At 33.9% G+C, this 22758-nt stretch overlaps 1 protein-coding gene across 11 annotated transcripts in view; it reads left to right on the forward strand.

Annotated features, from left to right (window-relative positions):
* Positions 1-22758, forward strand: part of MBD5 (methyl-CpG binding domain protein 5) — a 447080-nt gene that overhangs the window by 217915 nt on the left and 206407 nt on the right. For 10 of the 11 annotated variants that reach the window (XR_008911762.1, XM_056797199.1, XM_056797196.1 and 7 more), the window contains exon 3: positions 1919-2012. The exons of the other annotated variant lie outside the window; for it this stretch is intronic. The gene's annotated coding sequence lies outside the window, so the exon portion shown is untranslated. The remainder of the gene's footprint in view (positions 1-1918; positions 2013-22758) is intronic. 11 annotated transcript variants of the gene reach the window in all.

Here is a 22758-nt window from a genome sequence, read left to right on the forward strand (position 1 = left end):
TGATTGCTGGCGGAGTTGTGAATTGATCCAACCATTCTGTAGCACAATTTGGATCAATGCCCAAAGGGTACTAAAAGACTGTCTGCCTTTTAATCCAGCCATAGTACTGCTCGGTTTATACCCCAAAGAGAATAAGCAAAAACACTTGTAAAATAATATTTGTAGCTGTGCTCTTTATGGTGGCAAAAAATTGGAAAATGAGGGAATGCCCTTCAATTGGGGAATGGCTGAACAAATTGTGGTATATATTGGTGATGGAGTACTATTATGCTCAGAGCAATAATAAACTGGAATATTCCATGGGGACTGGAACAAGCTCTAGGAATCGATGCAGAATGAGAAGAGCAGAACCAGGAGAACATTGTACACCGACACACTGTGGTACAATCGAATGTAATGTACTTCTCCATTAGTGGTATTGCAGTGATCCAGAACAACTCAGAGAGATTTATGAAAAAAACAAACAAACACTATCCACATTCAGAGGAAATACTGTGGGAACAGAAACACAGAAGAAAAACAACTGCTTGAGTACATGGGTCGAGGGGGATATGATTCGGGATGTAGACTTCAAATGATCATCTTAGTGCTAACATCAACAACATGAAAATTAAGTTTTGATCAAGGACACATGTAATACCCAGTAGAATCGAGGGTCGGTTGTGGGAAGGTGGGGGGAGGGGAGAAAGGGAAAGAATAAGATTCTTGTAACCAAGGAATAATGTTCTAAATTGACTAATTAAATAAAAATTTCCAAAAATAAATAAATTCTGATCGCACTGATTTTTTTTTTACATGGAGCTGCATTATAGTTTTATGTAATACATTATTACCCTCTATCCTTATATTCTCAAGAACTTGCTTCTTATACATAGTTCTAAATAGTATCTCCTCTTCAAATCTGATTTATTTGTTTGCTGATTGATTTGCAGATGAATGAAAGGTGTTGATCCAAACCTAATTTCCTCTAGACTAATTTTCCTAGACGACTTTCCCATTTTTCCTAGTACTTTTGTGCCCAACCCAGAGTAAAGTGCTTGGGATTTTTTTTTGGTTGTTTTTGCTTACTTTTCATCCTGGTCTATTAAAGTCTCCCCAATTATTTTAAGTTTTCATGATTTTTATTGAATGCATTTTAGTTGAGTTTTTATTGTCTTTTCCTTCATCTAAGGCATTGATCATTAGTTAGATACTAATCATCGTTAATCATTTAATCAGAAAATACAGATTCATATTTGAGACACTACTACTTTTCATGAAAACATTATTTAGTTGTTTCTTCTTGCCTTTTAGCTAGTTTCTAATCTACATAATTGCTCATCCTACATCTCTATCTTTTCTTCAAGATCTTATCAACTTCTTTAATAACATATAGTATATTGTTTCCACAGCATTCTTGTTTTGTTGCAAAATTAATAGCCATTTCAATCAAATGAAAGGAATAAAGTTTATTTGGATATAGTCCAGGTCTGGAAAAATGTACTTTTATCAGTTTCACAGAAGAAGTAAAAAAGCATTTCAAGGGAGTATTTTCTAGATCCAGAATGGACCTTAAATCTTGTCTAATCCTGTTACTTTGTAGATAAAGATTTTAAGCCCCAGAAAGGCTAAATAATTCATTCCAGATGACATAGCAGGTGTTGAATAAGAGAACTAGGATCAAATCCAGGTAACCTCATCCCCATCACGTTCTCTTTCCATTTTGCCAAACTGATTCCTTGTATGAAGTTATGATCTTTCACATACATTTTTTACACAGAATATGTTATGCTAGATAATTTTTAAAAATTAACTGCTTCCATTTTCCCCAAACTTAATGAAGAAAATAATAGAGTGCCATTATGTAATTTCTTCATGTATTATATGAGAAAACATATTTACTCTCAAATTAATTGCATACCTTTATTTTTTCCTTTAGGAACTCACAGAGAATGTTACTTCCTGGGTATATGAAAAAGATGTGGAATATTTTATTGTTTATAGACAAGAACTCTCAAATTTAGCCCATCAAGGTAGGTCATAATTCTAGTCATATCACAGTTTCATTTGGCATGTTTAATTTGAACATTTACCACGTTAGCCACATCTTTGTAGCTTCACATTCATGTATATGTTTTTACTTTCCAACATCTTTTGACAAGAGGTATTATAATTTATATACCTCCAAATAAGTGTCACTGATATACAGGAATTAAAAATAGATGAAAAAATAAATTAAACATGAATGAAGTAACTTCCACGGAAAAGAACAATCCAAATAAGTAAACAGTAAAAAACAACAACCATGTTACAGGAGTAAATAATTGAAACAGAAATAGATTAACCACTATATCCTTTCCTTGTCAGTACACAATTTTGTTCAGGTCATATTCAGAAGCCCAACCATTTTTGAAAAATATCATATGCAATGTAATTCTAATTCATCCTAACACATTCATGCTCCCTTTTTATTACTGAAACTCAGCTTAGGGGAAAAAAAAAAGTTATCTAGATAAGTAGGTATTAATCCTTCTTTATCTTTTTTTTTCCCCTAATTTGTTCTTAACTGACCCAAGTTTCTAGCTTCCTTCAATATGATTGATTCAAATTCTAGTTTTAAGTCCAACAAAGAAAGTGTCCTAAGGTCTCTGGGTCAGGTATGAATAAAATAGAATCTTTTCCCATTTTTCTAATTTTTAATAGATAAAATATTTTTGAATAATCCATTTTAACATATTAATTGATGGTATCGTACCTTGATATTTTTTCCTCATTACTTTCTTTGCTTTTGAGTATCTTTAGAAGCCTCTTTGCTTTTGAGTATCTTTAGAAGCCTCTAAGTAAAGAGTTAATGATAAGAGTCATTCATTTCTCTCCTATTACTGATCTGGATATTTTAAAATTGTCAATTGACATTATTTTCACAAATGCTTCTAAGTTTTTTCAATTTCTTTTGTCTTTATGGACTACTACTTCTTTAAGATAAAGAACTTCTTAAATTTTATTGGACTTAACATCTTTTCGTAAACCTGTTCCCCATTCTAATTCAGAGTGATACAGGAAGAATTTCATTACCTGTTGTTAAAGAGACACCTACCCTGACTTGCATGATCAGTTAATTAAGTTTTTTTATCGATATCTCTTCAGTCTCTCGCATCTGTTCTCTTTCTTCTGAATATGTTTTTGAAAGAAAAAAAAGAATATCTTTTTTGGATGAAAATTTGTTTAATATTCTCAAATAGTATGGAAATGTTTCTGTGTTTTCATTTGACACATTTAAGTCAAGAACAAGTCACAGAACATTTATCAAGCTCTTACTCTATGCCTAACACTGATCCAACCTCTGGGAGTACAAATGGAAGTATAAAGAAAGCTGAAGAAGTTTACATTCTAATGAGAGAACACAACACATTAAAGAATGGATTAAAAGTAGTAAAAAAGGAAAAGGAAAGAAAGAAAGAGACTATGCCCCCAGGGGCATCATAATCTAGAGAGTGCAGCCTAGAGTGGAATGGATACACAACTAGCCTGGGTGTCCTTCTTAAGATGGAGGTTCAGGTAGAAATTAGCCAATTAGAGGAAGAAGGGAATACTGGCGGAGGGAACTTCCGGTATGAAAAGTCCACAGAGTAAACTTCTAACATGAAACGTTTCTGTAACATGCATGCTAGAGGAAATTGAGTGACTTTACAAGCCAAGATACTAAATAATTACCATACTTTATATATTCACTTAAATAAACCAAGAATTTCTCATATAAACTGGCTTTGGAACCTTAAAACCAAAAGGTAAAAAATCAGAACATAAAAAAAGCATTTCTTTACAAGGCATTATGTGGCATCATTAAAAATATATATTATATACAATGGGCCCTTTTTTCTCTGAGAAAATGATAATCATCATTTCATTGTATTTATATTCCTCTCATTTATTTGAAATGAATCTTTTTTTATAGTAGCAAATATTGAATGTTAGAAGTGAAAACGTTCTAGACAGAAAAATTATAAATCTTTGTTTATATAATTACGGAGGGGTGTGAATATGGGAGGCATTGATTGTTTAAATACACTTTCCTGGGCAGCCAGGTGGGTTGTGGATTGAGAACCAGTTCTTTAGACAATCTGGTCTCAGTCATTTCCTAGCTATGTGACTCTGGGCAAGTCACTTAACCCCCCAATGCCTACTTCTTACAACTTTTCTGCCTTGATTCTAAGATGAAAGGTAAGTGTTTATTTTTAAAACAACACAATCATTTTTCCACTTTCACTTTTGCCACTGCAGTAAATTAAGAGCCCCCTAATACCCTGAACCGTTTATATTTCCTGTGTAGCTTTTTATTTCATACTAAAACAGATCCATAATCTCTGGGTTGTAAATGTTCCTTCAAACTACACAAAGGTGCAATACATCACTGACTATCATATGTGTCTCTTGTCCATATATTCTTATAAATCTTTCACAAGATTATCCTGCTAATATTTGGGGGACCTTATGCTGCTTAGACTTGTTGGAAAATCAGTACAATAATATGCATGAACTTTTTTTGCCTTTGCTATGTGACTATTTGTATTTTGCCCTCTCTGTCTCCCCCTCCACCTCCATCTTCTCTCCCTGTCTACTGATTCCTTCCCTAAAGCCCTCAAAAATATCCATATCTCCTTCATCCTTAAAAAAAATCTTTACTAGACCCTACCATCCCCTCAAGATATCATTTTATATCTCTCTTCTCTTTTTCAGTCAAATTTCTAGACAAAACTTTTTATTCTGTAGCTTTAATTCCTTTCTTCTCACTCCTCAACCCTTTGCAACCTAGCTCCTTACTTTCTCTCTCAACTATAACTGCTCCCACTGAGGTTACCAACAGTCTCTTAATTACAAAATCTAATTTCTCAGTTCTCTCATACTTTTCTTCTGCATTTCCTCCAATTGAATTCTCTCTTTTCCTGGTTGCTCCCTTTTCTCTGTTTTTGTGGTACTACTTTTCTCTGGTTCTCCCACCTTTTTTACCTCCTTTCCTGACTCCTCATCCATATCATATGCAATTATTATGACTATATTCCAAGTCTCAGTGCTGGATACTTCACTTTTGATAGACTAAATGACTTAATTGGCTCTCATGGTTTTAAATATCTTCTCTATTCAGTTGACACCTTAATGTACATATACTCTTTCTCTACTCTTTTCCCCTGAATTACATTCCTTTATCATCTGTTTATTAGACAGTTCAAACTCATTGTATCAAAAGCATAATTTATCTTCCCTTGCTCTCAAATCTACTCCTCTATCAAAACTTTCCATCTTTATAAAGGGTACCACTATTCTTCTAGTCTCCTACAAAACCACCCTCATTATCATCCTTAATTCCTCACTCTTCTCACTGAATATTCAGTTATTAGATCTCAACATTTCTACCTCCTAACATCTCTCACATCCATATCACAGCTACCTCCATAATTCAGATTCTCATTACTTCTTACCTAGATTGTTGGAGTTGTATTCTAATTGGCTTCCCTACTTCAAATCTCTCTCCATTCTAATTTATCATTCACAAATCTCCCAAAGGTACAAAAATGACTATGCTATTCCCATACTTGTTAAACTCCAGAGGTTTTTTTGTTGTTGTTCTTCTGGAAGATAAAATATAAACTCCTCCGTTTGGCTTTTTAAATCTTTGATAATTTAACCCACTTCTATCTTTCCATATTCATGTTCTCCTCTTCCTGCGCTTGATAATTCAGCCCAATTGGCCTTTGTTCTGTTACTCACATATAGCACTATCTCCCATCACCTATTTTGCACTACCTATCCCCTATATCTGTATTTCATTCCATTCTCACCCCCTTTTCTTAAAATCTCTTTTTTCTTTCAAAATGCAATTCAAACACCACCTTACATTTAGCCTTCCCTCATTTCTCTTCTCCTAGTTCCAAGTGAAATTCTTTCATAGCTATCTTTTATTTAAATCCTCTTTTTATTTTTATTTTATTCTATACATATTTCAAATATGTAATACATGTATTCCATTATATTGCATATGTCTTTTATTTACATATATAAATAAAAATACATTTATATACTTTTATTTCTATATTTTTTCTTCCCCAATAGAATGTAAGTTCCATGAGAATAGGACGTGGTTTTTTGGGTTTTTTTATCCCCGGTCTTATAGTGAGTACTGAATCAATGTTTTTTGATAATGTAAGAATTTGATTTTCTATTATATGCCTATTATTACCACATCTCTTATGCATTAATTAATGGTCAGAGTTCTAATCATTCAGCCCATTAGGTGCATTGTAGGTAGTCCATCAAAGATTTATTATAATATAACATATGAAGACAATTGGGTTTTTTTAAATGTACTTTTTTTTTCTGGGAGAAGTGTATATTCAATAAAAGCATCATAATTTCCCAAAGATTTTCTTGCCTTTCTTCTGTTTCGTGCTAGTCCCTATTTATATGTCTAGTTGCAGTGCTGCCTACAACTTAGATAATGATGGGCTAACTCTGTTGTCCATTTAACTAATCATAGTTTAGGCAGATATTCTTCCTCCATTTTTTTCTACTTTATATAGTTATGGTTAATTATTTTGAATATGCATAAATATCATTTAGGAGACTGCAGTTTTATAGGGTTTAATCCAATCAGAACATCATATATAAACATTTTCATAAATAACTATTCTATTTGTATGTTAGACTATATAGCCTCCTTGATGATGGCAAACATTCAAAGAATCTCATATAATTTTAGCATTTGCATAGGAGACACTGTTTTATGAGTGCCTTTAACATAGCATTTTCCTCTTCCAAATAATTTTTTTTAATAGTCAAGAAGAGTAAGCACGATGTGAACACATATTTCAGTCAGCATTGTGACTAAAAATGCTGTCAGCTCTGAAATGTTATTTCTACAGGCCTACCTGTTAACTTTTTTGTTGATATGATAAAGCATGAATATCGGTTTTTAGTTACTTATGTTTTGTCATTCATCTTTTTTGTGGATAATAAGATTTTTTCCCCCAAGTCCTTGGTGTCCTTTCCCCTTTTTGGTACCTTAAAAAACTATTTCTCAGTGCCCTGTAGCACAGACCTCTGTTGATTTCAATATAATTTATTTAGTCCACCTACTTTATCTTTGTTTTCATTACTGCTATTTCCAAATATGGTAGCTCCCCCATAATTGATGGGATGGAATAAAAGTAACAGTTGAAAGCTTTATAGTGCTTTTCCATATTTTGTCTATTTCCCCAAGATGTGCCTTTATACTTCAACATTAATATTTTTAAATTTTTCCTAACTTCTTAATTTCTCAAGCTACTCAGTTCCCATGGCATGTTTCAGCTATATGCCTTGAAATTGTCTTTACCCAGAAAATGTTTCATTTCCATGTTTATAAATTCCTAGATGCCTTTATCTAATCACAATCCTTTATCATACTGTCTTTCTTTATGCCTTAGGACTTCTGCCCCTGTTCTTTGACCTCACTGTGTCCTTCAGTTCTTTCCTAAATCATCACCCTTTCTACTGCTCCTATTGTCCTTCCTTCCCTATCTTGTTCCCTTTCAAGATAAATGAGTTCAGTTTTGCAATCTATTCTATACTGAAATCTCATCTCCTTGTCCTATTGCCAATCATGCTATGCTAAACTCCGATCCTAGAATTCTCATCCTTCCTTCAACTTTGCTTCTACATATATGTTTTTGAGCCTAGTTAGAGATGATCTTAAAGCTGCACTAATTGTGGCCATGAAAATTTATATTTTTTAACATAAAGTAAGCCTTCAGTACTATACAGTGATCCTCTTCCTCCTTAATCATTTAACTAACCTTCTCTTCCTACTAGCTGCTCCAATGTTTCCTTTCCTTTCTCAATCCTGTCATGGACCCTTATTTTGTCCAACTATCTCAGCTGAGAGTTCCTTTTTGTACTTCACTGAAAAGATTGAGATAATCAAGTTATAGGCCTCAAAATGTCTACACCCTACTATGACCTCCTTCACTCTAGTCTCTGATGAGACTTTTCTCAACCAAAGCCAACCTCTTTTCATGCACCCTTCATCCCAGTCACATACTTCTCTGGCAAGATCTTCCTCACTTTCATTCCCAATTGCTCTCTAATTATCAATCATTCCCCATTCACAGGCCCATCCTCTCTGCTTCCTAAACAAACTCCAATATCTCCCCTAGTCTTTTTTTTTTTAAGTAATACTTAATGTCATTTGCTGTCTATCATCCTATGCCTCTTCTCCCCTTTTGAGAAGAATTGAGAAATTCATCTATAAACAGGTGACTACCATTTCTCTCTTTTTACTCTCTATTAAACCCTCTGCAGTCTGTTCTCTTCAAAGTTGCCTGTGATCTTTTGATGAGCCTATTATGGTCCTATTCCTACTTCTCATTCTTGAAAACAGAATCAAGCATTTGAATCTGTTCATCATTTTCTCACTTGATCTTCTCTATTCATGTGTTTTCTAGATCTAGATATCTGGCCTTAGTGTGCCTTCTGAGCTGAATTCCTACATCACCAACTGTCTTTTGTACATACTAGTCCGGAACAATATGGTTTCACTCATTGAAAACCACTTATCTATTGTGGATTTTGCTTTTTCTCCTCTAAATAAGAAGGAAAGAAGAAAGAGTATAAACAGGATTTGATAAAGGGTTAAAGAAACTTAATAATTAGAACCTCAAACAGAAAAGTATAAGAGATGAACTTGCTCAAAAAATGAACTGGTTGATAATCAAGGTATACTCTAATTTTTTTTTAAGAAGCATACTTTAAAAACATAGTGAGTCATACAATGAATTTTAAAGGGGACTGACTTCATTTTGCTTCTTGTAAATCCAGAGGATCAGGAAGAACAATTATTATCTCAGATGGCAACAGTAAAAATAGATAGTTTAGAGACACAAGTGGGGAAACATTATGCCAAAAAGAACAAGAAATGATGAAACGATATTGATTTTGTATTTTAGAAAAGCCAAAGAGAGATATTTTTTATTGTAGATGATATCAGGAATCACTTCAGCACTAGAGGAGGAGACAACCTTGTTCAGCTCCCTGTTATGAGTTATCAGGTATCATCCACCTACCTAACCAGGCACCCATGATTATTGAAAGGAATCCTGTTAGCCAGTCACTAAGGACATTACTTTCGCTCTCCTTTTTGTAACTGTTTAGCATTAACTTCCCTCTGACCATACCCACAAAACTGGTGTCAAGATTGCAATAAAATGTCCAGTAGCTCATAATGCCTTTTTCTTAAGTGGTTTGACTTCTAAATTCCTCATGGAGACCAAGATGCCCAAATGAACCTGTTAGGTGGCCCCTGTTGTAATAGTGATCTAACAGTCTAGCCACCCCTTATGTCCCTATGAGACAAGGGCTTTAGGGGATGTCATAGGCCTTAATGAAGCCTCAACTGCTCCAATGTTTGATATATAGTATGTCTAGAATCTCCATTGCCTCATCATTGCTCTCCTCATGAGAGCCATGTTTCACAAGCCTCATCCAAAGTTCCTTATAGGATTCCTTCTTTTTTTTCTCAGTAAAATCATTGCAGAGTTTTGCAAAATTAACTTTTTTAGTAATAGCCTTTTTTTCTGTTGCTTTTAGCTAGATTATATTACATTATTTTCTTTCACATAGTTAAAACTTAGTTCTGAATGATTCCAACTTGGGTTTTTTTGATAGGTTATCCTCTAAGTCTCTAAGTGATTTCTCCATGACCTAGATAGGTTCTCTGAAATTTGATAGTCAACGTTCATGTTGGCAAAGTGTGGCACAAGTGACCCAGCATGCTTAAGTGGGCTGCCCACCTTCACCTCTCCACCATCCTGTGGATAGTGTTCACATGCCCCACCCCTCCACCCAGCAGCCCACTGCAAGCACTTCCTCCCTCTGCTGTCTGGAGTAATTCAGGAGCTCACAAATGGCTTGAAGGTACAGTTTGGACACCTGATCTCTAAAAGGTTCTCCAATGCTCAACTAGATAGTACAGTATGTACTTAAGTCAAGAAGTCCTGAGTACAGATCAGACCTCAGATATTAATGTTGTCACCCTATGAAAATTACCTAATCTCACTGTCCCCTTTCTTTATCAATAAATCATGTATCAGTCAAATATGTATAATAAAAGTACTTACCTCCCAGGATTTTGTGAAAATAAATTGGAAAAATGTTTGTAAATCTCTTTGCAAACATTAATGGGATAGATATGTGCATATGTATGCATATATATATCAACATCATTTCTGTCTGCATTGTATCTTGTTTCTTTTTTCTAGTTTCCTGTGGATTCTCCCTATGTTCCCTTTCCCTTGGATTCCAATACTACTGCATAATTTTGCTTTTATGATGTTGCAAAATTGAACAGTTAGAGTTTTTGCTTCAGGTTCTTCTGGAAGCACAATGTTCTTAGATGATTTTCTTATTCCTCATATTAAAAGTCATTTGATTCAGAGAGTAATTAGCTCACAATTTCTTGTTAATTTACTTTCTTTTGGCCTTGTTAAAATATTTTATCTGGTCGTTATATTTCTAACTTTTATACTCTCTTCTGTTGTTGTTGGTTTTCTTTCTTTTCCCAGATGTGCACTTTATTAACGATTTCCTACCCTCTTTTCTAAGCTCTTCTTTCAATTCTTTCATCAGGACTTCCAAATACATTGGGGTTTCTTATATATAGATCTTATTCATTTATAATTCTTATTTCTTATTTCTAGTTCTTTATAATGATTCATTCTAATTGGAATAAATATGGAATTAAAGAATTAATCTCTTTTGAAGTTTTATCTCAGGATGCTTTTACTGTTTTGTGTTTTATTGGTTTTTCTTTCCTTTTTCACTTCTCTTCCTATATCCCACATATCTATGTGAGTGAACTTTCTCACTATAAAGGAAAAGGCAGCAGTACTCATCTGGTAGAATTATTATGTCATCAGTACAGTGGTTGACTTCAGTGTCAGATTAGGATTAGCAGTAAGAAGTGTTCAGATAGCCATGGAAAAAGGATGCTAATAAATTCTAATTCTAATAAATTCTAATCAAAAGATCACTTTTGAAACAAGACTTCTACAAAGGGAACTCATAAATGCAATAGGTCCATGTTGGCAAACCTATGGCACAAGCATGCCAAATGGGACTGCTCCCCTTCCCCCTCTCCACATGTCCCTTAGGACATTTATCACATAACCTTCCCCTCTGCCCAGCAGCCCAATGGGAGTACTCTCTTTCTCCCCTGTCTCAAGTAAGGTGGGAGGGTCACATGTGGTGTGAGGGTTGCATTTTGGGCACACAGTCTCTAAAGATTCACCATCACTGCACTAGATAATTGTTCATCCTGTATTAGGGTGGTGTTGGGGATGGGATAAGGGATTAAAACAAAGGAAAGGAAAAGGGAAAAAATATACAATGAACAGTTCCAAAGTTCAAAATACAAAGCAGATATATGCATAAGCAAACAAGCAAGAAAAAAACATCAAAATAGAAACACAAAACTTCGTGTAAAACAATTAAAATTCTATTCTCATAATGCTATACTTATAAACTAATATAATAAACTATTACAGTGCTTAAAACAGAAGACAGAACAATTAGAAAAAGTACAATAAACACAACTTAGTATAAGTTTTTACAAAAAAGTCAAACCAATCCATCAAAACTTACTTATGCAAAATATGATCAAAAGTAGATGAAAATTCAAAACAATCTTATTCTAAATTAAACTTTATCATTATTACACAAAACTCAAAGTATTACATAGAACTGTGCATCTGTCTTATCCAAAGAACTTATCAAATACTCACTACATACGTAATTTTATATATATAGGTAATAAACATATACATACTATATACATATATGCTACACATACATGCATTATATACATATGTACAAATATGATAATATATTTTAACCCTAGGATGCATATTATTTATAAATATTTATATATCTATTTACATATTTGTGTGATATATATGTTGTAGTGTGATTGGCTACCCTTCCTTAACCTATAAATCATAAACTCTAATCTATCTAAATACATCCCTATACAGATCCTGATACCATCAAAACAGAACATCTCAAATCAGACATCTTATTTTAAAGTAATCTCATAAAAACTAACCTACCTAGCTATTCTAATCTATCTAAAATCTAAACAGTATCCATTTATCTACATGGACACTCATATATAACTAAATCCTATAACTAATAGTGAATCAATATATCCTAACCCTGTTTGTTTATGTTATATTTATATGTTTGTTTATTTAGCACACGAGATACTTACAAAAATTTCAGATCCTCCATCTTCTCATTTTGCCTGATGAAATCTCCTCTTCTACAAAGTCTATGGCAGTAATATGTACTCTAGAATGCATTGTAATATAAAAATATGCTCCCCTGTTGTCTCTGAATCCTCCTCTACCAGAGGAATTGTCCTCTCCTTACTGATCCTTCAGACTGAATGGGATTTGACTGTTGAAACTCAGCTTTCTGATTCACAGTTATTCACCAACTCTTTTTCATCTCCTTCAATTTCTCTTTCTTCTATCTCCACTATTTCCACACTTTTCATCATCAATTCTGTTAACTAATTTTACATGAGAACAACGGAACCAAGAATTTCTTCCTAATACTTTCACTGATGGAGGTGAAATTAACACAGTATAAGGACCAACCCAACTTTCTTGTGTAGCTGATGTTTTGACAAATCACCTGGTTGGATATCATCGAGAGAATAATCCAGTGGGTCAGATTGGATCAAACCTCCCATATTATGCAAATCTCTAAGTCTTTAGTGTAAAGCAACTAAATATGAAGCAATTTGACAATCTTCCCCCAAGAGAGAAGTATAGACAGCCTTACAAGTTTTAGCCTGCAAAGCAGCAGGACCTAATAGCATTTTACTTGATGACACATGCAAATCAGCTTTAGGTCTTGTATGCAGGAGAAACAAAACTGTGGGAAAAGTATCTGTCCATTTTAGATGAGATTCAGCACAAGTCTTCCCCGCCATAGTCTTGAGTTCCCTGTTCAAATACTCCACCTGACCATAACTTTATGGATGATAAGGAACATGAAACTTAGGTGTTATTCCCAGATTCTCATAAACTATTTTCAAAATGTCCTGAGTGAAATGAGATCCTCTGTCTTAGTCTATGGTGATTGGAACACCAAATCTAGAAACAGTCTCCCTAAGCAACACTTTTACCACAAATACAGCTGTATTTTGTAGTAGATGAAAACACTTCAGGTCATTTTGTTAAACGATCAACAATTACAAGACAAAACTTGTATCTTTCAGCTTTGGGCATACTTATATAATCTATTTGCAAACTCTCTAATGGGCAATATGCCAAAGGTCTTCCATCTAAACCTTTCTTTCTGAATGCACCTTGATGGAATTTTTGGCAAACAGAACAGCTGCTACAGATCCTATTTGCAACAGTACTAAATCATGGTGCTACCTACTATCCCTTAACAGAATCCACAACAATCTGTGTGCCAAAATGACCTTTCTTATGAATGGCTTGACACAAGTAGGTGTAAAAATCTTTTGGTAATAGTGGTTTCCCTGTGTCTACAATCCATATACCATGTTCTTTCCTAGCTCCAAATTTCTCCTTCCATGATTGAACCTCTGAGTCTACATAAGCTTGTTGTAAATCAGAAGACTCAATAGTGAAAAGAGTCATTAGATAAACTGGATCATTTTGGACTGCATACTTTACAATTATATCAGCTCTATGATTTCCTTTAGACACTGAGTCTACCAAAAGTATGGCTTCTGCAATTTTTCTGCAAAAAAGCCAGCTGTTTTGGCTTCTGGATATCATCCAGCAACACAATTAATATTTCTGCATGTGCAATTGGTTTTCTTGATGCAGTAATAAAACCATACTATTTCCAGATTTTCCCTGTTGTATGACACACTGAAAAATTTTAATCTGTATAGATATTAGCAATTTTACCATCAGCTAGAAGACAGGCTTGCTTCAATTCCACTAGATCTGCTCCTTGAGCACTAATATTTCCAGGTAATGAGCCAAATTACAGTCTCAGATTCTGTGACCACTACAGCACCGGTTCAGTGAACACCATTACACAAATAAGAAGAATTATCAGTAAACAAAATCTAGTCTGGATTTTCAAGAGGAGTTGTCTTTCAAATCTATTCTAGGCATGTCTGCCAAATCAACCACTTCCACTCAGTCATGTAATGGTTCATCATTCTTTGGAAGATCAGGAAGAAGCTTAGTAGGATTTAATACACTACACCTCGTCAACTGGATGTTCTCACTATGCAGGGGAATAATTTCATATTTAGAAATTCTCTGATCTGAATAAGCTTAAGTATGAAATTTTCTCATCAATGATTCTATTTGATGTGAACGGTATCAAGTCAGTGTACATCTGAAAACTAAATCAGTTGACTTCTGCACTAACACAGCAGCAGCAGCTACCCCCTACAAACAAGGTACAGTGCCTGCAGCTATGGGATCAAGCTGACAGCTATAAAACCCAAAAGGATGATAACTTTGTCCCAAAGTCTGTGTTATCACCCCAGAAACTATTCTCTTGGCCTCATTAACAAATAATTGGAATGATTTTGCATAGTCTTAGATACCCAAACCTGGAGCAGACAAAATGGATTCCTTAAGCTTAGCAAGAGCTTGCAGATGTTCAGGCTTAAGTTTCAGAGGTTCAGGTTCTGTGTTCCTGGTCAAATCAGTAAGACACGGTTATCTCACTATAACCAGGGATCCATTGACAACAGAACCCAATGGTTCCAAGAACAGTTCTGAGCTGCTCTTTAGTTTTTGAAGCAGTCAGCTTTTGGATATCAGCTATTCTCTTCTGAGTGATACTCCTTGAACCCTCTGATAACATAAAATCTAGATATTGTACTCTAGACAAAATTCACTGTAATTTTGCCTTGGAAATCTTATGACCACACTTATACAATTCTAACAAAAGAACTCTACTATCTCTAAGATACATTTTTGTTTTTGGGGGTGCAAGAAGAATATCATCCACAAAATGCACCAATTTGCTCTCTTTGAATGTTATGCTCTAAAGGTCTCTATTTAAAATTTGTGAAAATTGACTCAAAGAACACAAGAACCCTTGAGACAAATGAGTTCAGGTCCACTGTGTCTTTTCCCAAGTAAAAGCAAAGATCCTTTAGGAATCCTCATGAATGGGAGAAGAGAAAAAAGCTGAGCATAAGTCTACCACAGTGAAATATCTTGCCTGGCTTGGAATGGAAGAAATTATAGCAGCTGCACTTGGTACAATAGGATTTATAACAATCATTGACAGCCCTCAAATCTTGGATAAAATGATACACAGGTCTGTCATTCTCATCTAGCTTTGGCTTTTTAATAGGAAGTGTAGGAGTATTAAATTCTGAGAAGCATAGGGATGATTGGTCTAATTCCCTCAATTGCTTCGTTGGTCAGGGGATATTGAGACATACAAGGTACTGGCCCTTCTTTAGTCCTCGCCATTACTGGAGTGGCAGATCTTAAAAATCCCACATCTGAAGAAAACTTTGACCAGAGATCTGTAGAGATGTCATCAGGTATTAGGTAAATTGAACCTACTTCGCCCTCTAGTCACTGAATCTAAGAAAAGCATTGGAAAGTCTTTTAAAGATTCTTCTGGAAGATGCAATGAAATTTCTTCAGTTGAAGTACAGTGGATCGTTGCCCTCATTTTACATAAAAGACCTCTTCATAAGAGATTCATTGGGCAACCTGGCATACAAAGAAAACCATGCTCTATAGTTAATGGACCCAAAGAAACCATCTTTGATTGCAATTTGGCTACTTTTTGTGGTCTTCCAGTATCTCCCATTATTTCCATTGTACCAATAACTCTACAATTTTCAGGAGGAGTTGGTAATATTGACTTGCTTGCACCTGTGTCAACGAAAAGGTCATAGATCTGGTCTCTAGTAGTCACACACAGACACATGTGGTTCCATGTTATTTGGTGGTTGGAATGTTTCTGACACTGGAGTTTAACACAGTGACATCAGTGCAAAGTTCAGTCACCTCCTGTCCATCCAAACACACATATGCTTGCATTGCATGATTTTGCATTTTTATCACATTGCCCAGATTTTACACTACTCTCATTGGTCCCCTCAACCATTAGTTGGCATTAGTTAAATTGTTCACATTTACAATCACATTTTCTTTATCCATTTTACATTCTCCATTATTTTCCATTTTTACACAATCCTTTGAATTTTCAGACATTATTACATCAAAATTTTCTTGTTTCTCACATTCACCATCATTAATTACATTTCCTTTTGTTTCAGTTACATTATTCACTAATGTATGTATATTATCCTCATCACATCTAATGTCCATAGCCATAAACCCATTTTGCAATGATTTACCCAACCCTGGAGAAGTCTGGGTACACCTTCATAATGAACAGGCATCCTTATTCTGATCCCCCTTCTGGCAACCAGCTATTTGGCTAAACTTGGGCCTATCTCCAGATTTTATCCAATCCTAAATGTTTGTTAGGTTGGGAACTTGGCTTCTCTGACAACAAGCATTAGGATAACCATTAGCATTAGCCTGTGCTTGATATTGTGAATATCTGTTTCCATTATAATAATAATAATTATTATTATTATTACTATCATTATTCCATCCAAAAGAATTTTGTCTCCAGCAATTATTAAATCCATTATTTCTATTTAATTGTCTAGAGAATTGTCTCCGAAAGCAACAATCCCTAACAAAATGTTGTAATCAGTTGCATAAATAACATCTTAGAGCATCTGTCCTTCTCTCCCTAGTCACATACTAAGTTTTAGGCTATACAGATCTTAAAGCGGCTACTGTTTTTATCTCCTTAATTTCACTGTCTTTTATTTTCTTATTAGCTTCCTGCAACTGTTTCTTTAAATCTTCAATTACCCTGTCTTTTTTATCTGCATATTTTTCTTCATCAGCTAAATAAACATATCGATCTTTCCTCTTTAGATCTTCCAAACTTAATGTTTCTCAATCAGGACAATTGTTGTAACAACTTTTTTCTCCGGCATGCATTTCTCACAATCTCCTTATATGAGCAATAGTTTCTTCTGCTAAAATATCAATCAATTTATCTAAAAATGTTGCAGGTGACTCTCCAGCCTCCTGTCTTTTCCACTCAAATTTTGACCACAGATCTAGTCTTTTGCATTTGCCTTCATAGCCTCTAAAATAGATTCCCTCGTTTGTCCCAGAATCTATAATTATCTATAGAATTCAGTTCAATTTCCTCAAAATTATGAGGCCATGAAGTTAATGTTCTACGTATCTCCTCTACAAACTTTTCCCTTTCTCTCCTAGTTCGTATTTTCTCCATTAAGAGAGAGAAATCTGCAAAATCTAGGTCAAAAATCTTAATTGCATGCTTAAATTCCTTAATTACTCTATGGGATTTATTTTAAAAAATGAGGTGTTCTTTGTTTTATGGAATCCAAATCCACAGATGGAAATTGTGTTTTGTTCTCAAATGCACTACTCCTATTTCTGGAGTTACATAGGCTAAATCCTGTAAAGGAAACAAAGAAGCAGGTTTAGTGTTTAGTGCCTCGGTTTCCCTTTCAAGCCTAGAGAGATTTTTTGATGTTTCAGCATCCCCCTCTGCTTGCTGACCTGTAGCATTAACATTTGTATTATTAATACCAGTGCAATAACATTTTTCTATGTTGTCTAGTTTAGTCTGTAACAATAACACAATTTATTTCAATTCTGGATCTCTAAACAGCATAGACACAGTAACTTTGATCTTATTTGCAACTGTCATAAAAATCCACTTAAATTTATAAAGGCAACCAAATAATCAATAATGCTATCATTATATATGAACATATTCTTTGTAAAGTTAGTTTCATAACAGATTTAAAAGCATTCCAACTTGACACCGCATAGCACCATCCTGGGATGACAACCAGGAAGAGATATGGTAGTAATATCAAATTGGTATAAACAGCTTCTAGAATCCCCATAACCATGACATCAGTTAAATAAGAATAGTCTGGAAACCATATCTTATAAAACAAATGTTCTGAAAAGTTCCCAGCCACTTTGAAATTACAAAGTGTCTGAGAGGGGGGGAAAAAACTGCTTCCAAAGTTCTATTCAGCTGCTAGCTTGAGTGACAGCTCCTGCAGCAAAATTCTACATTGTCTGCCTACACAAAGTTCTGAGCTGTCGGTACTCGTTCTCAAATGGCTTCCAAAATACTGCTAACAGGTTTCAGGGTTTCGTTAAGGCCTTACATGAAACCCAATACCCACAGTAAATTTAACAACAAAACCTAAGTTTTTACCAAGTTTAGACCATCTGATTTGCCAAACTGTATTAGGGTGGTGTTGGGGATGGGATGAGATGCATTAAATTGGGCCAGTAACAAGATGTTACATCATGGGTGGAAGGCCAACAGTTACCTCTGACCAGGGCATAGCCTGGTCTGAGATCAACTCATAGACCACTCAGTAAATAAGGAAGTAGTTTAATTTAATAGGGAAAGGGTAAAAGGGAAATAAGATAACCCTGATGCTAATTTCCACTATCTAAATTCCCCCCCATCTAAATGTATTTCACGGAGAGTCTTCAAAGAGGTGGTTGGACTACTCTAATCCCTCTCCTCACTCATCTAAAAAATACCAGTCCCTGCTCTGGCTAACCTGTACTCAACCCCCCTTAGTTGGTATTAAAGGTAATGGTCTGTGGCAAGTTTGGCAGGGCCCAGGGAGGGTTCTAGATCCAGATTGGAACCAGGTCTTGTCTTACAATTAGTGCAGACAGCTGGTTCAGGATCACAAGGTTCTTCTCCAAGGGAAAGATAATAACCAGATAACAATAAGACAGCAAACAGCAAAGGACAGTAGAATAGGATCAGTAGCCCAAGGACAGCCAGCTATTCTTCCCAGGTACACCCAGAGAGAGCTAGCTCAATAGTCCCTGAGATATTGCTCAACACCCCTCCTCTTTTTTAGCATTCCAGAATTCTTTTCCTGTTGGTCCCCCTGGCTCTATCCTCTTGCAGATTTATATTTTCTTATTAACTTTATCTCTTCCTTATAACAATTATACCTGTTAGTATTTTGAATCTGCTTTTGTCACTACTACTGAAGAATCTTGCACCACCAGTAAAATCAGAGACCATATTTCTAGTAATTTTAGTTTATTCTAGGTAGAATGAAAGGAATATTGGATACCTCCATTCAAATAATTCTAAACTTCTTTCAGTACTGAAACTACAACCAGGTAATCTACAGCATTCAAACTAGAATAAGGTCAGAAAACAGAATAGGAAAATGATGGTACAATATTTTGCTTTAAAGAAAATTCTTCATGTATTACCTTGAATAAATTGCTTTTCTGAATTCTGTTTTGATTATTTTTTTCATTTCACTTGATGTATTCTTATTATTTTTGAAGTCTGGTATATTTCATACTATTTTTAAGTGTGAATTTATGTAGAACATATAACCTCACAGTACTGCTGGAAGTCTCCTTGAAAAGCATTTCTCAGAATATTCAGTGACTGAAAGTCTTAATGGTGTTAAAAAGATAAAGTAACCACTAATTTAACATCTTACAGTCTGGTTTTTGTCTTTTAAAAAATTCATCCATTGTACTTTATTCTAATATTCCAGATATTTTAATACTGTATTTTTGGTTGTGCAGTTATTTTTCAATCATATCCAATTCTTCGTGCCCTATTTGGGATTTTCTACTGGAGTGGTTTGCCATTTCCTTCTTCTGCTTATTTTACAGATGAGGAAACTGAGACAAAAAGGATTAAGGGGACTTGCCCATTCTCACACAATTAGTAAGTGTATGAGTCCAGAAAGATAAATCTTTCTGACTTCAGGCCTAGGACTCTATCCCACTGTACCACTTAGGTGCTAATTCCAAAACTACATGAACTTCAATAATATTTATTATTTTCTCATTTGTTGTGAATTATCCTTTTTCGTTTGTAATACTGATAATTCAATTTTCCTTTCTTTTTCATCAAATTAGCTACTAGTTTAATATTACAAGGACTGTAAATAAATTGACATTAATAACAAAACCATGTAGCTATGTCAAAAGAAAGATAAAAACTTTTAACAAATTATAATGCTAATTTTTATTAAAAAAAAAAACACTAGAACTCATAAGAGTAAATGCACCTTTTTTAAACTAAGAGTAAATGCACCTTTTTTTAGACCAAGTGTCAGTGTGAAATGTAATGGGGGATAAACTAGAGTTTGTTCCTAATATAATAAGATAAGTCATCATAAAGTATTAACATATCCCTATAATGTCAATAAAATCCAACAGAAAGAGTTGAGAAGGGAAACTCCATTTAAAATAAGTTAAGAATTTTTTAATACTTGGGAGCCTACCTAGCAAGATATCCATGATAGCTATAAATATAACCATGAAATACTATTTACAGAAATAAAGTTAGACCTAAATATTGGAGAAATTGTAATTTATTCTGAGTAGTTTATATCAACATAATAAAAATGGCAATACTATACTTACTCAATGACATCTAATCAAAGTACCAACTTTATTTTATGGAGCTAGAAATAGTAAAGAATAGATTTTTTTTCTTTTTTCCATTAATGCTTAAAATACAAACATAAATTAATGTTTATATACAAACAGAAAGGTATTACAACCTCTGAGAAGGTTCATTTCAGAGTTTTCTGCATGAGTACATAAATGGTAGCAATGAAAGGGCATATAGTTAAACTTTAATATTTACATATAATCAGTATCTATTGTTACTTTAAAATAGAGCAAAACTAGATCTTAGCCAAAAGGCAAAAATTCATTTGGAAGAAAAAAGATGAAGAATCTCAAAGTAATTACTTTTGAAAAGTGAGAATTAAGTATGCATTAAAGTACCAGTTCAAACTATACTACAAAAACAATTTGGTATTTCTTAAAAAGTAGAAGTCAATCAGTGGGCAGATTAAATACACAATAAACCAAAGCAACTAATCAATTGTTCAGTAAACGTAAGTAATCCAACTACTAGAATAAGAGTTTTACTATTTTTCAAAAATTACTGGGAAAACCAGACATCATCTGGCAGAAATTAATTTTAGACTACCAACTTAAACTGCAGCCCAAGATAAGATCTCATTGAATACATGTCATACATCCTAAACAAATTAGAATGAAAAAATTTGCCTTTAATTTCTATGAAAATAGGAATACATGTTGAATCAGTGCTTAGAGAAGATAACAAAAAAATAAAATGGACAATTTCAATTACATAAAATCAAAAGGTTTGCACAAATTAATCCAGTGCAGCCAAGATTAGAAAGAAAGGAGTTAACAGGTGGTGGAATGTTTACAGTAAATTTCCCCAATAAAGGTCTAATTTGCAAACTTTATAAAGAACTGATTTAGATTTGTAATAAGCATTGTTCCCTAATTCATAAGTGATTGGAGGATATGAACAAGCAGTTCACAAAGGAAGCAATCCAGACCTAGTCATAAAAAAAAAATTATCCAAATTACTAATAATTAGAGAAATGCACATCAGAGCAACTCTTTAGTTATACTTTATACTCATCAGATTTACAAAGCTGACAGAAAAAGAAAATGACATTGTAGAGATTATGGAAAATATACATACAATGATGCACTGTTGTTGGAACTTTGAATTCATCTAGCTATTCTGGATAGCAATTAGTAACTATGCCAATGAATGTCTTTTAACCCAGTGATAACCCTGCGAGGTCTATATCCCTATTAGTGAATTAATGAATAGATAATGGTATGAGAATGTAAAAGAATACTTTGGTAATATAAGAAAAATAGGAGGTGTTTTCATAGACAAATGGGAAGATGTTTATAAAATGAAGGAAATGAGCAGAACCAGTAGAATAATTTGTACCAAAAAATTATCATAAAAATAAATGATTCTGAAATAATTAAGAATTTTGCTCTATCACTCTATAGAATCTGGATTCCAAACTGTATTTTTATCCTCATTATATAATATTCTTATATGTTTCAGATACTTTGCATGTTTCAAAGATATCAGTAATTTCCCTCTCTGATTTTGCACATACTGTTACCTGTGTTTGAAATATCACCTCCATAATGCCTTCCTTTATAGTCCTAAAAAATATATTTTTAAAAGTTATTTAAACATTTTTAAATTTTTTTAGTTTTTTTTTTTTTAATTTTTAAAAAAGGCCATTTTTAAAAATGGTAAATTCAGAATTTACCAAATAGCAAATAAAATTAGCATTGTCTGGGAAATTATTAGTGTCTATTCTTTAGAGCTTGCTTCTCTTTTTACATGGAAAGATAATAAACTCAGCAACTTTCAATGCAATGTTTGTCTGTGATTCTTTGTGGCCTTTCTCTATCCCAGGCCACCTTCTTCCTTCCTCTTTTCCCTTCCAAATTTACAAGAAAGGAAAAAAAAATTATTTTAAGAAATACGCACTCAAGCAAAAGAAATTTTCGCATTAGCCATATGCAAAAAAAAAAAGTACTTTTCAATTTGCATTAAGTCCATCACTTTCCTTTAGATAAATAAGTGCCATGCTTTGTCAGTTGGATTCTGGAATCATGATCAGTCATTTTCTTATGAATCAGAGTTCATAAATCTTTTTTCTTTACTACATCATGTTTATGGAATTCTCCTGAATTTGCTCTCTTCACTATGCAGCAATTCATATAAGTCTCTTTAAGTTCCTCTGAAACTGTCCCTTTCATCATTCTTGAT

The sequence above is a fragment of the Monodelphis domestica genome, chromosome 4 (assembly GCF_027887165.1).
Source record: "Monodelphis domestica isolate mMonDom1 chromosome 4, mMonDom1.pri, whole genome shotgun sequence".
Taxonomy (NCBI): domain Eukaryota; kingdom Metazoa; phylum Chordata; class Mammalia; order Didelphimorphia; family Didelphidae; genus Monodelphis; species Monodelphis domestica.